The sequence below is a fragment of the Strongylocentrotus purpuratus genome, unplaced genomic scaffold, assembly GCF_000002235.5.
Source record: "Strongylocentrotus purpuratus isolate Spur 01 unplaced genomic scaffold, Spur_5.0 spur5_scaffold_13, whole genome shotgun sequence".
In the NCBI taxonomy this organism is placed as follows: domain Eukaryota; kingdom Metazoa; phylum Echinodermata; class Echinoidea; order Camarodonta; family Strongylocentrotidae; genus Strongylocentrotus; species Strongylocentrotus purpuratus.
This window is the reverse complement of record NW_022145598.1, coordinates 8266396-8280904: the sequence shown is the minus strand read 5'-3', so window position 1 is coordinate 8280904 and position 14509 is coordinate 8266396.

Genomic DNA, 14509 nt, shown 5'->3' with positions numbered 1-14509 from the left:
ATGTGAGAATACCTCCCTGGACATTTTTGCAGATTTTAAACGCACGCAAGCGATCACCATCCAACTATTGTTCCCCCCCCCCCCCATTCCCCAAACAAAAGAAAAGGAAAAAGAAAAAAGAAACAGATAAAGATGAAAGAGAAGAAGAAGAAAAATCGTGTTTCCTTCCCGGTTTCCTTCAATTTTTCCTCTCTTCTTTCCGCTCATTTTTTTTCTTTCTTTCTTTCATTTTCGTTCCCAACTCTCCCTTTTCCTTCTTTCTATTTTGATTGTTCGTTTTATATGGCCTTCTTCTTCCCCTTTTTTCTATTCCTTATCCTTTTTCCATGTTTTTTTTCTCCACTCTTCATTACTTAATTAATTCCTCGAAAATTCGAAGTTGTCTCTGTATTTAGCAATCCGTATTATTTAGTCTATCGGTTCTCGCCATTGATTATGAAAAGGATAATGATGATGGGGATGGAAAAAATAACAGCATGAACAACTATGAACGATAACATTATAAGAGATAATATTCATGATAACAATGATAACGATAACATTAATAATAATGATTATAACGACGATGATGATGATGACGATAACGATAACAATTATAGTTGTAATAATGATCATGTGATAATAATTATGATAAAGTAATAATATTGATGATGGTGATGATGATGATGATAATAATAAAAGTAGTAAAAAAAACACAGCAAAACGGCAGCAGCAACAAAAAAGGGCTGTTATGTAACATGAAGCCACATTAAGAGACTTTATGGCTAAACCATGACCTCGCCTGTACAATCTCAATATTTTCTAATTGGTATAAAACTGAGACAAAAAAAAAGAAGAGAAGAATAAGAAGAGAAGAAGATGAAATAAAAATTATGTTATATATTAATGCCAGACAAGGTCTTTTTGAAGCGATTTAAATGGATCTGATACATGTAGCTCTAGGCCAAAATCGGCAAAAGTACAAACATCAACATTGAGGTTGCTATCGTTACCCTGTATAGGCCTGATCAAATTGTCGTATAGAGCTTTGCAATAATGGGCATACTTGTCAGAGAGAGGAAGAGAGATCGAGAGACTAGAGATAGATAGATAGAGAGAGAGAGAGAGAGAGAGAGAGAGAGAGAGGGAGAGAGAGAAGGGGGGGGGGGGGGGGAGGGGAGGAAGAGAGCGGATAATTGTCATTGTAACTGAAATGGTATTTATCACGCCCCGCGGAACACTTTTTTTAAAGACATGCATTGGAACAACTTAGCTTCCAATATTTAAAAAAAAATGGAATTCAAAGATACAACGAAAGCTTCGAAGCCCATATACTTAAGATAAACATGGTACATATTGATAACACATGAAAACAAAATTAAACATAGCTTCCTGCTGTCCTGAAGGAAACCAGAGGAGAAGGCGTATCTAAGGCATTCATAGAAAAAGAAAATGTAATCGGCAAATCAATTTAGAAGTGTAAATCGTAGGCCATACTCTACGGAGTTGATAATGGTGAAAATGTAAAAAATCTCTCCTTTTGTTTATTACTTATCCTTTTCCCCTGTTTTCTTCCACTCTTCATTACTTAAGTTAAATTCGTAGTTGTCTATCCATTTAGCAATGTGTATTTTATGTAGTCTATAGTTCTCTTCATTGATAATGATGAGGATGATTATGATGATGTAATAATAATAATAGTAATGTTCAATTCTTATATAGCGCATATTACAAAATTGTCTTTATGTACAGCAATGAACGATAACAGATGACAATAATTATAATCATTATAATAGTAGTAATAATGATAGTAATAACAATAATAGTAATAATGCCCCGCCCCCCCCCCCACTCAGTGTTATTTAGGGTACGCGTATGCTCGTTCCCTCTTTTTGAAAGCACCCCCTATCTGAGGACTGCCAGCATTTCCGAACCCCCCTTTCGCGGGCTTTTCGCAGGCTTTTCCTGTACAATCTCAATATTTTCTTATTGGTAAAACTGAGACCAAAAACAACAAAAAGAGAAAGAGATAGGATAGGGAAGAACAAGAAGACGAAGGAGAGCAGAAGAAGAAATAACGATATGTCATATGTCATATATGATTATGTCATAGAAATAACGATTATGTCATTCCAAAGGCCTTGCCAGGCAAGGCCTTTGGAATGCGATTTAATGGATCGTGTACATGTAGCTGTAGGCCCTAACATCAGCAAAAGTAAAAACAGAGTCGACGCAGAGGTTGCTAGCGTTACCAAGGAGTTATTACAACCCTTGGGTTATTTAAACATGATCAAATCGTCGTATAGAGCTTAGCAATAATGGGCATACTTGTCAGAGAGAGAGAGAGAGAGAGAGAGAAAGAGAGAGAGAGAGAGAGAGAGAGAGAGAGAAGGGGGAAGAAGAGATCGGATAATTATTGTCATTGTAACTGAAATAGTATTTATCACGCCCCGCGGAACGCTATTTTAAAGACATGCATTGGAACAACTAATAAGCTTCCAAAATTGAAAACACAAATAAAATTCAAAGATACAACGAAAGTTTCGAAGCCCATATACTTAACATAAACATGGTATATGTTGATAACACATTAATACAAAATTAAACATAGCTTCCTGCTGTCCTGAAGAAAACCAGAGGAGAAGGCGTATCTAAGGCATTCATAGAAAAAGAAAATGTAATGGGCAAATCAATATAGAACTGTACATCGTAGGCCATACTTACGGAGTTGATAATGGTGAAAATGTAATAGCATGAACAAAGAGATGGTTTCGGCGATCGTTACAAAACATTGCAATAAATGCATGATATAAGAAGAGTGAGAGAGATAGAGAGGGAGAGAGAGAGAGAGAGAGAGAGAGAGAGAGAGAGAGAAAGAGAGAGGGGGTAAGAGAGGGAGGGGGGAGGCTGAAAATCAGACAGAACAACAAATTCAAGGGAAATTACGCACGAGTTCGACACTAGAATTTTGCCATATTTATGAAATAAAATCGATTAACATGGGTCGTCGCTAATAACGCACGACAATAGACCTATTAGCCTAGCGAAGTAGCGAAAACAAAAAACACAAAAACGAAAAGGGGGTCGGTTACAATTTGAAAGCCACTTGTCTCAAACTAAACTTATGGCGCTACCAAAAAAAGCGGATTCTGGCTAAATTTAACAAGAGTGGTAAAGGCACTAGGTTTTGCGCTACTTATAGTCAATTTGAATGATTTTGCTGCACCATACTCTTCTTGGTTCTAAGCGACGATGAGGCATTTATCCCCTTTTGGAAAGTGATGCTTTCGATGGCTTCGATGGATCTTTTTTTTTATCTTTTCCCAGCTAAGCTTTTGAAACAAGGGGGCTAACGCTGGCGACTCTACCTTATGTCTTACCACCGTGCCGATTGTGTCAACATATCGAAGGTGAGGCTAAAATGTTTTTTATTTGATTATTTGATTGCCTTGCCAGAAGATAATTGTTAGGGCATCAAACTGGTTACAAAGTTGTCTTAAATCAATAAAGCTTCGGAAAAACTCACAATATTATGTCCAAAATATATATTCATTTAATCATACATATTTTGTCTTTATTGTGATCGTAGGTAATCATCTTACTATTTAAAAATGTTTCCAGTATTTTTGTTGTCACATTGAGATACATTAACAGAATCACTTGCATTGAAAGTATGCTAGAAGCTCTAACTTTACTTTTTATTTAAAGGGACCAGAGAACATTGTTCAAGAGAAAATGGTGATAAGTTAGTGACTTCATTGCTAGATGTACAAACCATTATTAATAATAACAATTGGGGAAAACTTATCTGATCGATAATTCCCCCAACTATATCATTATAATATAATTAAATTTTAGGTGAATTTAATCGTCACAAAGCAATGAAATGGCTTTATTTACCACTCTAAACCTTTAAGTGTTGACAGCCTTTTAAAAGCCTGTTTTATATTTTATTTTCATGGAAAAACGGTTGGAAAATTCAAAAATGTTGGGAAAACTTACTGGTAAATTGGTAGAGGGTGTTGCACAGTGACGCCTTCAAAGAAAACCATAAATATCTTTGTGGTTTGATTTTTTTTCAGGATTTTTTGCATGTTAGAGGGTTAGTACAGCAGAAGAAATATATTAAGTAGCATTTCATACAGTTTTGTCATCAACCTTTAACAATGTTACCGCGGTTCACTTTAAAAAATGTTAGCTGTATTTTTTATTCTTATCATGGAATCTAATGAGAAGCTTTTATCAATTCTATTTCATTTTTGCATTACGTTTTTGCACTCTTTTCTTCCAGGACTCTCTTGTATGTTGATTGTGCAGCCTCCTCCAATGGGCGTCAACCGCTTCAATTTGGTGGGGGACGAGACACACTGGAAAAATACAATTGGACATTGCAACCTCTTGCCGCCTTGACTATATAAGTATCATAATCATATTGACCTTTCAATCGTTTTCAGCGGCAGAAAATGACCATCAATATTTCATAGATGCCCAGCAAACAAAACATATTTTAGACCTTTAAAACCGGGATGCAAGGGTGCTGGGCATTAAATTTTGTGTCCCTATCTCGGAAAATTTAAAGCAGACGGTTTATTCCAATCTTATAGCATTCGCCCGTGCAACTACCGTATAGCTGCTTTCATTATTCAAACACAGATAGCACACACTCTCTTCTTTTACAAGACATTAGTAATCATTTGTTATTCTTGACTATTTCTATAGAAATGATGTCTTAGGGGGATCAATCATCTACTTCTTGAGATTTTCAATTATCCCCATTAAACTTGAAAGGAGTAATGCTAAATAATAGTTTATCAAGTAATTTATCAAGTTAAATTGAGAGTAAGCAGCGAGGCGACCATGACAACGTTTTTTGAGCAATCATAAACAAGACCCAATTATCATATCGATTCAATTAAGTTGAATACGTAATCATGATTTTCTGTTGCACAGCGCTCTAATTATCGAATGTTTTTCACCCATTCACCACACCCGTTAATTGCAATTTGATTACAATAATCTAAATCGTGAGCTCTCTCTCTCTCTCTCTCTCGCTCTCTCTCTCTCTCTCTCTCTCTCTCTCTCCCTCTCGCTCTCTCTCTCCTTCCAGGCAATCTATCGACAACGAGCCAGACTCTTTTGTCCTCCCTAACCTATTTGGTTCCGTGCCTCCTTTCTATTTCATTATTATGTTTTGTTATGTTATGTTGTCATACGCTGTTACTTTACTAATTCCGTTTTTCTCGTTTATTCATTCATTCGTCCATATCGTGTAATGTATAACCAATCTCTGTTCCATGACATTCAGTTATGATGCACTATAAAATTCATTTTCATTTTAATTAGAATTTTTACAATTAAAATTTGAAATGTTACGCTAATTTTTACCATGGTAAAATCATATTTTGCTGTAGTGGTTGAGCTTGTTTTAGCAAACGTTAATATTTTTAGCGCTAGCTGTAGTGGCGATGTACAGTGGTGCATGTTGTATGCAATTTAATCATGCGATAGCTAACTGTTATGGCAAAGTTGTAGATAGTTATTTGTCAAATAGGTCTACTTTTTTGTTTGTATGTTTGACTTGTTTTGTTGTGCAACTAGATAAAAATGTACGGTGTTGATTGTTAAATATCGATCTCCAGGAGACAAACGAAAGAGGGGAGATAGTGACTCGGAGTGAGGAAGAAAGAGAGAGAAGGAGAGAGAGAGAGAGAGAGAGAGAGAGAGAGATGATAGAGAGGGAGAGAGGAAGAGAGGGAGAGAGGGAGAGTGAGAGATAAGGTCGAATTTTACGTAGGAACACATTAAATTACGTAATCCTGTTGAGATGTCATTGGAGGTGAAATCAATCAAATAACGTATAATTTTTGCATTGCTCCTATTTTTACTTTCCAAAATGACGGTAGGTTTTCCATGAAATCATCAAAACATGTTTTTTTGTTGTCCATGGACATATCGAGGTTGTACAATCCGAATATAATTATGCATCATTATCTGTAAAGAGATGATAATAATGATATAATTATATGCTACTAACGTTTCTATCCACTTAACTTTCATATTCGATTTTCTTCCCAATGTTTCAGATTTTGCGAATGGATTTCACTTTTTTGATCTGCTTCGCGATCTCACTTTCTTCGCAGTTCAATAATATTTGTTATTTTGTAATAATTAGTTTTATCTCGATCTTTTTTTAACACGTTTCTTTAAAATTAGTTCATAATTTCGATGATAATTGAGAGCAACGTTTGCCATGACACAATTCCAAGTTCCTAAAAAAATCAAGACTTATTGAAAATGGCTCGAAGAAGGTTTATTATTTATATTTTTTATTTCTTGATTTCTAGTCAGAAATAACGTGAGCATGGAAAGATCTTGATCCATGCTCCATATCTTCCCTTCCTCGTCTAGGACTGTTTGTTGTGCTTTGACAGAGCTCTTTAGTTCTTACAGGATCACTTGTATGATCTTCGATTAAAATTATTGCATTAAATTGATTTTGAAATAACGGAATTAATGTTGGAGTGAATTCCCACCAGAAGCGGATAACTGTACTCTACGTTTATCACAATGCACTGATAAAAATCTTTGGATGGAATCAGAGACAATAAAATCAACTGTGGATTTATATTTCAAATTCCATTATTTCCATTGTTATCTTCATGACCTTGAATTTGATGACATTTCTATCGTATTTCTTTAAAGAGTGTTGTGGAAGATCTTTTAATGTTTATGTGATTTAATTTTATGCACGAGTGCGCCTTGAGCATTTCATTTCAACTGGATTTGGTGCCTTACAAATCACATGCATTTATTATAATCATTACTATTTAAAGATAATTGTTTATTTAATCATTCCTTAGTCTTTCTTCACTTAATACAACGAATCTTTATCTTTATCTTTATCTTTTCTCTTACAGGTATGTATGTTCCACGTAGTCATCTTGAATAATTATGTTAAAGCTGATTTATATATTGTTTGCATTAATCATTCTCTTGTGTTCACAGAACTTGTTATGGATTTTCAGTATCTTTCAACGGTGAGGATAATAATTTTTCTGTTTATCATAATATTTATTGAAAAAACCCACATGTACAAATACAAATACAAACAAACAAACTTACTTGTAAACAAAATTGACTTTGATGCTGCTTGTAAGTGTCGGCTTGCATGGTGATGTAGATATACAGTAGATTTGCGGGTAGATCATCCTCTCCAAGCGCTATAGTTCTCCTTAGAACTATATGCTAAGAAAGATAACAACAGTCCTTTTCAGGACTACACACCCCCAAGAAAGATTACCGAGTCAGAGTCCTTTTCAGGACTCCTTAACCCTTTCCCTCTCTCTCTCTCACATGGTGTACCCGCAAATCTACTGTATAAATTTGACTTTGTCCAGCCGTTATTTTTGGAGTGGACTTGTACTTTAATATAGTATTTGTAATCGCATGAAAAATATTGAAGGAACGAAATACTGGTTACGATCAGTTGATAGATTGGCATTTACAATCGACTTTGACTAAAATACATTAAAAGAGGCCTTTGTGTTCTCTATTAATAATCTTAAAGCTTATCTGCCGTAGTTTAAAGGAGGGATTAGACTGCCCTGCAAGGTCACTGGACAGGCGGTTATCTCATCAACTCAGCTGTCAGTTAACATAAGAAAAAGAGGATCATGGGGGACCAATGGTCACCGATTAGGCATTGTTTGTTATATAGAGGGCGCAAGTAGCTACAAGTAGTGCAGTGGGCCTTTAATTCATAGAGAAAGTTTCCTTAAAATGGTTTATCGGACACACACTAAATCGGCACTGTCGACAATCTTCAACACATTACGACCCACTCTGTGTAATGTTTTAGAATCCACACACGGCTTCTAATTGATAAACCAATTTTATATCTGTAGGTTTCGCATTTACAAAAGTTAATACAAAGAGAAATAGATGAAGCAGTACCGATTGCAGCTTGCGTCACCACTCATACTCACAAACAATAAGCGAAATGATTGAACGCTCGTGCAAGGTCTTTTTAATGCGCTGTGATAAAAATGACAGAAGTAGAACAATATAAACCAAAACAAAAGAAAGAAAGACAGAACATAGCCCATTTGAATAATATCTTGTCGTTATAATTCAGATCACCGAGATGCTGGGTGTCACTCATGCCGACCTTCTGCACGTGACCAAGTCTGTTTTGACCAATCAGAAGACGAGTTCACTTTCTAACGAGGAATTGTCGATTGTCATAGCAGCGATGGAAAGACTGTCGTCTGTTGCCCCGAATCTTCGTACCCTCCCAGTCAGTGAGGGAGTGCAGGTTAGATTATTCTAAGTATAACATAAACAAGGGTTTATGAAGCGCTACTGGATTTAGTTTCAGTTTCAAAGACACCATTTATTTTCCCCACAGCGTTCAAAGTTGAAAGAAAATTGAAATTTCCAACAGATATGAGAGGGGAGGATCGGAGAGATACTTGCGCTTGCGAGGTGCCCATATTCGTACGGGTGTGTGCGCGCGCGCGCGCGCGTGTGTGTGTGCGTTTGTTTGTTTGGCGACCCCTGTTCAAACCGTTTCATGTAAGCAGTATATTATTTGTCGAATCTATTGTCGATGTACTATGACATGACTGTATATAGGACTCAAACATACACTGTAAATCAGGGATTACTCCTTGCTCTATTCTTGCTAGTGTAATATCTTTAGTTTGAAAAGTTTCCTGTCTATTAACACTCAAAAGAAGGCGTAATAAAATAAAATATCGATTTTTAAAAATTTTAATTTGTGCGATTTACGTATCAGATTACCTAAAATGGAAAAAAGGTTTATCGGAGGAGACATTTTGTTGATGTTAACCCCCTTAAAAATACTCAACAGGCCAAATGAATTAGATATATGCCGCTGCCCTTAAACTAACAGATTGACGGCAATATATTTCAGTATTTATAGGCTTTAAGTTTCAACGAGAAATAAAACGCGGGTAATTTGTGGTACGTACCCCTTTTCGATCTGCATCGCGTTTTTAATGTCTTCGCAGTTCATTGATATTTGTTATTTTGTAATTTTTAGTTTAATCTTGATCTTTTTTTACACGGTTCTATAAAATTAGTTCATCATTTTGATGATTTTGAGAGGAAATACAAACTCTTTCTGTGATATTCCACTTTGAAAAGACCATGATAATATGACTCTTAAATGGGCACAAAAGTTCCCTGTAATCTTCATATATCTCTGAAAAAGAAGAAGCTATGACGTATTTAACGAAACATTCCTCTCAAGCAAAGGCTGTGTGCAGACTCAGTAGTTAAGGGCAATCCAACCTTTGCAAAAAGTTGAATTTTATGAAAGCAGCAATGCAATGAAAGCAGATTGAAATAAGTCGGACCAGTAATAGGAAGGTCGTGAATGCTTGGAATATGAGATCACTAAATCTATGCGAATCTCAATTGGCAGTTTGGTGGGTGGACTATGACGTAATCATGGACATCTCTTTTTAGTTTTTCGTGTACAAAAATAAAATAATTTCAATTTTTTTTTTTCTCCCAAGTTCCTTCTCCCTTGGCGCACTACTCAAAATTTATTATGGATACTATGTTATATTTCCTCTCAGTGAAAAGAGAAGACTCTCCCGAGTCAAATGGGAGAGTTGTCTGCAAATACATCATAGAGACCTAACCGATTCAATCTTACCGAGTTGAACATTTTGAAAAACTAATAGAAATATCAGTCGTTTTGTGAGTCGAAACCGATAAGGGAATTTGTCTCGCACTACGTCACCAAACCGGTTCAGCCAATTTGAAGTTCCCACACGTAGTGATTACAACTTTCATATAATCATAACTTTTCTATTTTTTAAATTCCAAATCCGTTAAAAAAAAGATAAATTACTAGGATGTTTTTCTTATGTTTCTGCTTTCTTTTAATTAGAGTACTTGGCCATTAAGATTGGATTTTCCTATAAAGAGTACCAATTACCTAGAAATAATTTGTGTAGAACAGCTAGAATTTGTAAGATCAAGCTCAAAATCTGCACTTGGTTTGCTGTCAACTAACGGATAAGGAGTAAGAAGGAATTACAGAATAACATAACATGGCGCACACGGAACCCAAGTTGCACTTAACTTCCGTTAGATAGCAAAAGAGGCAGTCACCAATACACAAATAATACACATCAGTGAGGGCATTAGTAAGAATTACCCACACGAGGTACCTTTGGAACAGTCCAACACGCCCGAGGCGATAGCCGAGGGCGTTTGGACTGTTTTGAAGGTACCAAGTGGGGTAATTTTACTAATGCCCGAACAAAATGATGTGTATTATTTGTTTTATAAGATTATGTTTTATTTGTTTTATAAGATTGTGTTTCATTTGTTTTATAAAATGTTGTTTTTTAACATGATTTTGATAATGACCGGTCATTACCCAAATTACGCGCGATTACGCGTTAAGCAAAATAAATGCCTGGTCACGTGTACGCTTTCAACCAATCATTTGATTTGGATCCACGTCATCATCTTATAATGTACGTTAAGAACCTCCCAAGGGGGAAACCCCGGTGTAGTGGTCCACTTAATTGCACATCTCGAGGGTCACTGTGATTCAGTTCATTCCCCCCCCCCTCCCATCAGGCGCAAGTGACGACAAATACCTTATTACAATTATAATGATACAAATAAAATGCTCTATCAAGGACAAAATGAAATAAGATTATTCTTTTGGGTCTGATTGTGAATGTATTTCAAACATCTCTTATACATGAGTGACGTGAGTAGGAACATTAATACCAATCACAATACAGGAATATATATCGTGACATAGTTTAGTATGAACACGAATGAATGAAATCAACATCATATACATATGTAATATGTGATATAAACAATTTATTATACCAATAATGTCATCAATGAACGTGTGTTCCATTTACTTGTTATACAAGTTTGTAATACATTCATACCAAATGAATTTTACGGTGCATCACAGAAAAAGCGAAACCCTAAAACAGGCGATTACTGCGAACAAACTATTAGCTGTATGAATATTATTCCATTCTTTTCGTAAAGAAGAAGTAATATAATTGAAAATGATACATTGATCGCACAAATTCATTCACGTTTCATTCAAGTTAGCATCTTTGCTTTGAAAATGGCATGTCAAAATCCATTTGTGCCAGATTTGGGTAAAACCGAGATAGAACATGAACGAATATGACCTGAAATATGATCTGCAAAACCAAATGAGAGGATTATTTACACGTGCTTCTTTTAATAATAAGAATAACGCCATAGTCATAAAATATAGGATAGTAGATATTGTCCATGGTGATGGTAAAAAGTAATTATACTTAAATGGGTCTTTAATGGTTATGAACAGTAATTGTTGCATTTTTCAGAAGAGCAACTTTATTAAAAGCACAAAGCGGACAGCCAGGTATTATTTGGACATGAACCGTAGCACAGAACACTCAAATATAGGGGGACAGGTATGGTTTGACGGGCACAAATAGCAGAAAATGAATATATTAATATGTTGACTTTCCCTCTCGATGGTTACCCTTTCCGATCACAAAAGGGGCACTCTTTTATTGTTCATTTTTATTGATTTGGGGAAAATCTAAGGGTGTCCGCCCCTGTCATCTCGAAAATGAGTACTGGCCCCTATTTTTTGCATTCGCTTACTTGAATGCACATCATCACACAATGGAAAACTTGCATAATAATCTTTTAAAGCTTATATTTACATTTCGTCATGTTTACATGTGGGTGTCGTGCAAAAATAAAATGAACTGAACTAAACTGAACATGTGATACCAACATTTTTACTGTTTCCCCTAAATTTGGCACATGTCAAATAGATTTTGACATGATATTGACAGAAAAATGGTAATCGGCGGGGCATGTATGAATTAATGCATACAAAGTATTATCTAAATGCATATTTCTCCTACTTTATGAAGAGTAAAGAATTATTTTTATATGAAATTCATAGTTTGCTCACTAAAACAGTTCTTTTTCGGGTTTTACTTTTTTTCTTGGACGCACTGTATTTCGAAATGAAAAATCAGACAAGAGCAGTGTCTGCTTATCAAGCATGTGTTTCTATTTCTCTTATAAAACGTTACTGACCAAATTATAAGACCAAACAATGGCACTTTTTTGTTCTTTTTTTGCACTTGTCTTTACACCAGTAATACAACTTAATAAGTCAATAAAATACACAATCAATGATATTCATCATACAGTAACAAATTATCAAACCGAAAAGACCTTTCTTTCGTTTTTGTGGGTGCGTCTTAGTTGGTGTTCTACAAAATATACAACATTATCAACACAAGCAAACACATTATAGTTGTCAAATAAGTATATACTAATATCTAATACAACAAATATATTTTAATTTTGTAGAACTGTAACTTGGTAATCAAGTAAGGTAAACAACTACATCGATAATCGCATCAGCCATTGAGGAAGACATACGCATACACCGCACTGTCAACTTGGCTCTACCACGAGTGAATCCCATTAATTGATGAATATCTGATAGGAGCAATTAAGCAACTATACACAAACAAACTTTACGTATTATAAACATGCGTGCGGTTTTGTTCAAAATTGAGTAATGACATGAACTTTTTTTATAAAGAATCATATTTGACCCCCCCCCCACTGGATGGGAAACACGGGGTGAAACAAAATATCATTGGTACGAATAGTATTTACATTTTGAATATTTTCCATGCATTGCAATAAATTGTACTATATAAATTCTAGGCATATTCGGTATCCCCATTTTGTCCCTTCGGCATAAATAAAATCTTATCTACACTTACCGGTCAAATGTCATGACAATAAAGCTGTATATTATGGTACGTATAGCAAACAAAAATCCTAGACAATATTGTTAAAAGTGACATTGGCTTCTAATTAGAGCTTTTAAATTTTAAATGTTAAAAATACTATGTCCCTTAGTGCAGCCAACATCAAATTCTGTCGAACTTTGCAGAAATTATGAATATGTCATGTATGTCCTATCTGTGAAGTTTAAACATTGATAGCAGTGTCCTATTATTCAAATTATGCAAGGGAACCCGTTTACCTTCTAGACTTCACCGTCAGACACTATTTTGTCATTGACTGCCATCTTTTTTCTTTGGTAATAACATACATAAAATGAGCTGTATCAGGTACATGAACATTGTTTTAGGCTAAACAATATTCCGTCTCCGTAACATTTTCTGTCAAAGGTGAAATAAATATAAAAAAATAAAAAACTAGAAAATCCCGATACCAAAATGAAGAAAAGAAGTCGGGAGAAGTGTACATCCAGGACACATAAACAAAGTGCTCCTCCAGTATTTTGCTCATGAACATACCCCCATGTTCACATTTTCCGGACAAATAGGTCCGTTCACATGGTTTGTAACATTGCTCTCAGTGGTCGGGACGGAAAGGGAATCTTACGAAGAGATCCCGTGACGATACATCGAAACCCCTTCTGAAAATCGTTGTGTTTGAAGGTGTAAATAAGTGGGTTCATTGCAGAGTTGCTCAAGAGCAGACATATACCAACTATATACAAGATTGCATTCGAACCGTTGATCAAGAAAGGAAGTGGTAGAAAACAGATGAGAAAAGCTACAGTAACCACTATTAGATTTGTTGTGATCCTTACTTCATGAGCTTTCAATCTGTTAGCCTCGACTTGCCTCTGCTATATTCTCGGCTTGATGATTTGGTGACGGCGCATCTCGATTTGCTCGCTGTTGTACCTGATCTGACGGGCCTGGTTGTGTGCCAGCAGCAATTCGTCTCTTGTGAGCTTTTACTTGAAGAGCGATTTTGATATAACAAGTCAATATCACCGAAATGCAAACAACAAAAGATATTGTGTCGCTAGCAAGAACGACGACGGAGAGCACGTTTCCAGGGCTATTCAATAGTTTTGGTTTATACATTTTTATTTTAGAGTTGTAAATAAACCGCCATGATTTTTGTACAGAATAAAAGGGCACACACATCGCTACTACAAAGGCCCATATACCGATTATAATGAGTGTTATTTTCGGCTTTGTGAAAAGTTTTTTATATATATTTTCGGATTTGGTAATCTTGACACACCTGATTATTGCAATCATTGTCAAGGTCAAGATACTGGAATATATCGGAATGATGAGGAACAGTCCATAAACAGCGGGGAAACCTTCTGGTACTGATGGTTCGTATGGAGTCAAAAGAGCCACGGCTTGCAGAAGAGCAAAGAAACAAGTTATCAAATCGCAGCATGCCAGGTTGACCAAGAAGACATTAGTTTTGGTTTGAAGTTTAGTCGACAGGAATACCGAGAAAATCGTCAAACCGTTTCCTACTATGCCAGTGACTGTCATCAAGATTAGAAATGATGCAATGATATACTGAGAATAATTACTCAGTATCACATCCCACATCAATATTAATACCTTCGGCAGGCATGTAATCTTGCCTTCACTTACCAGTCAAATGTCATGACAGTAACAATGTTTTAACTTTTGGTTAATAA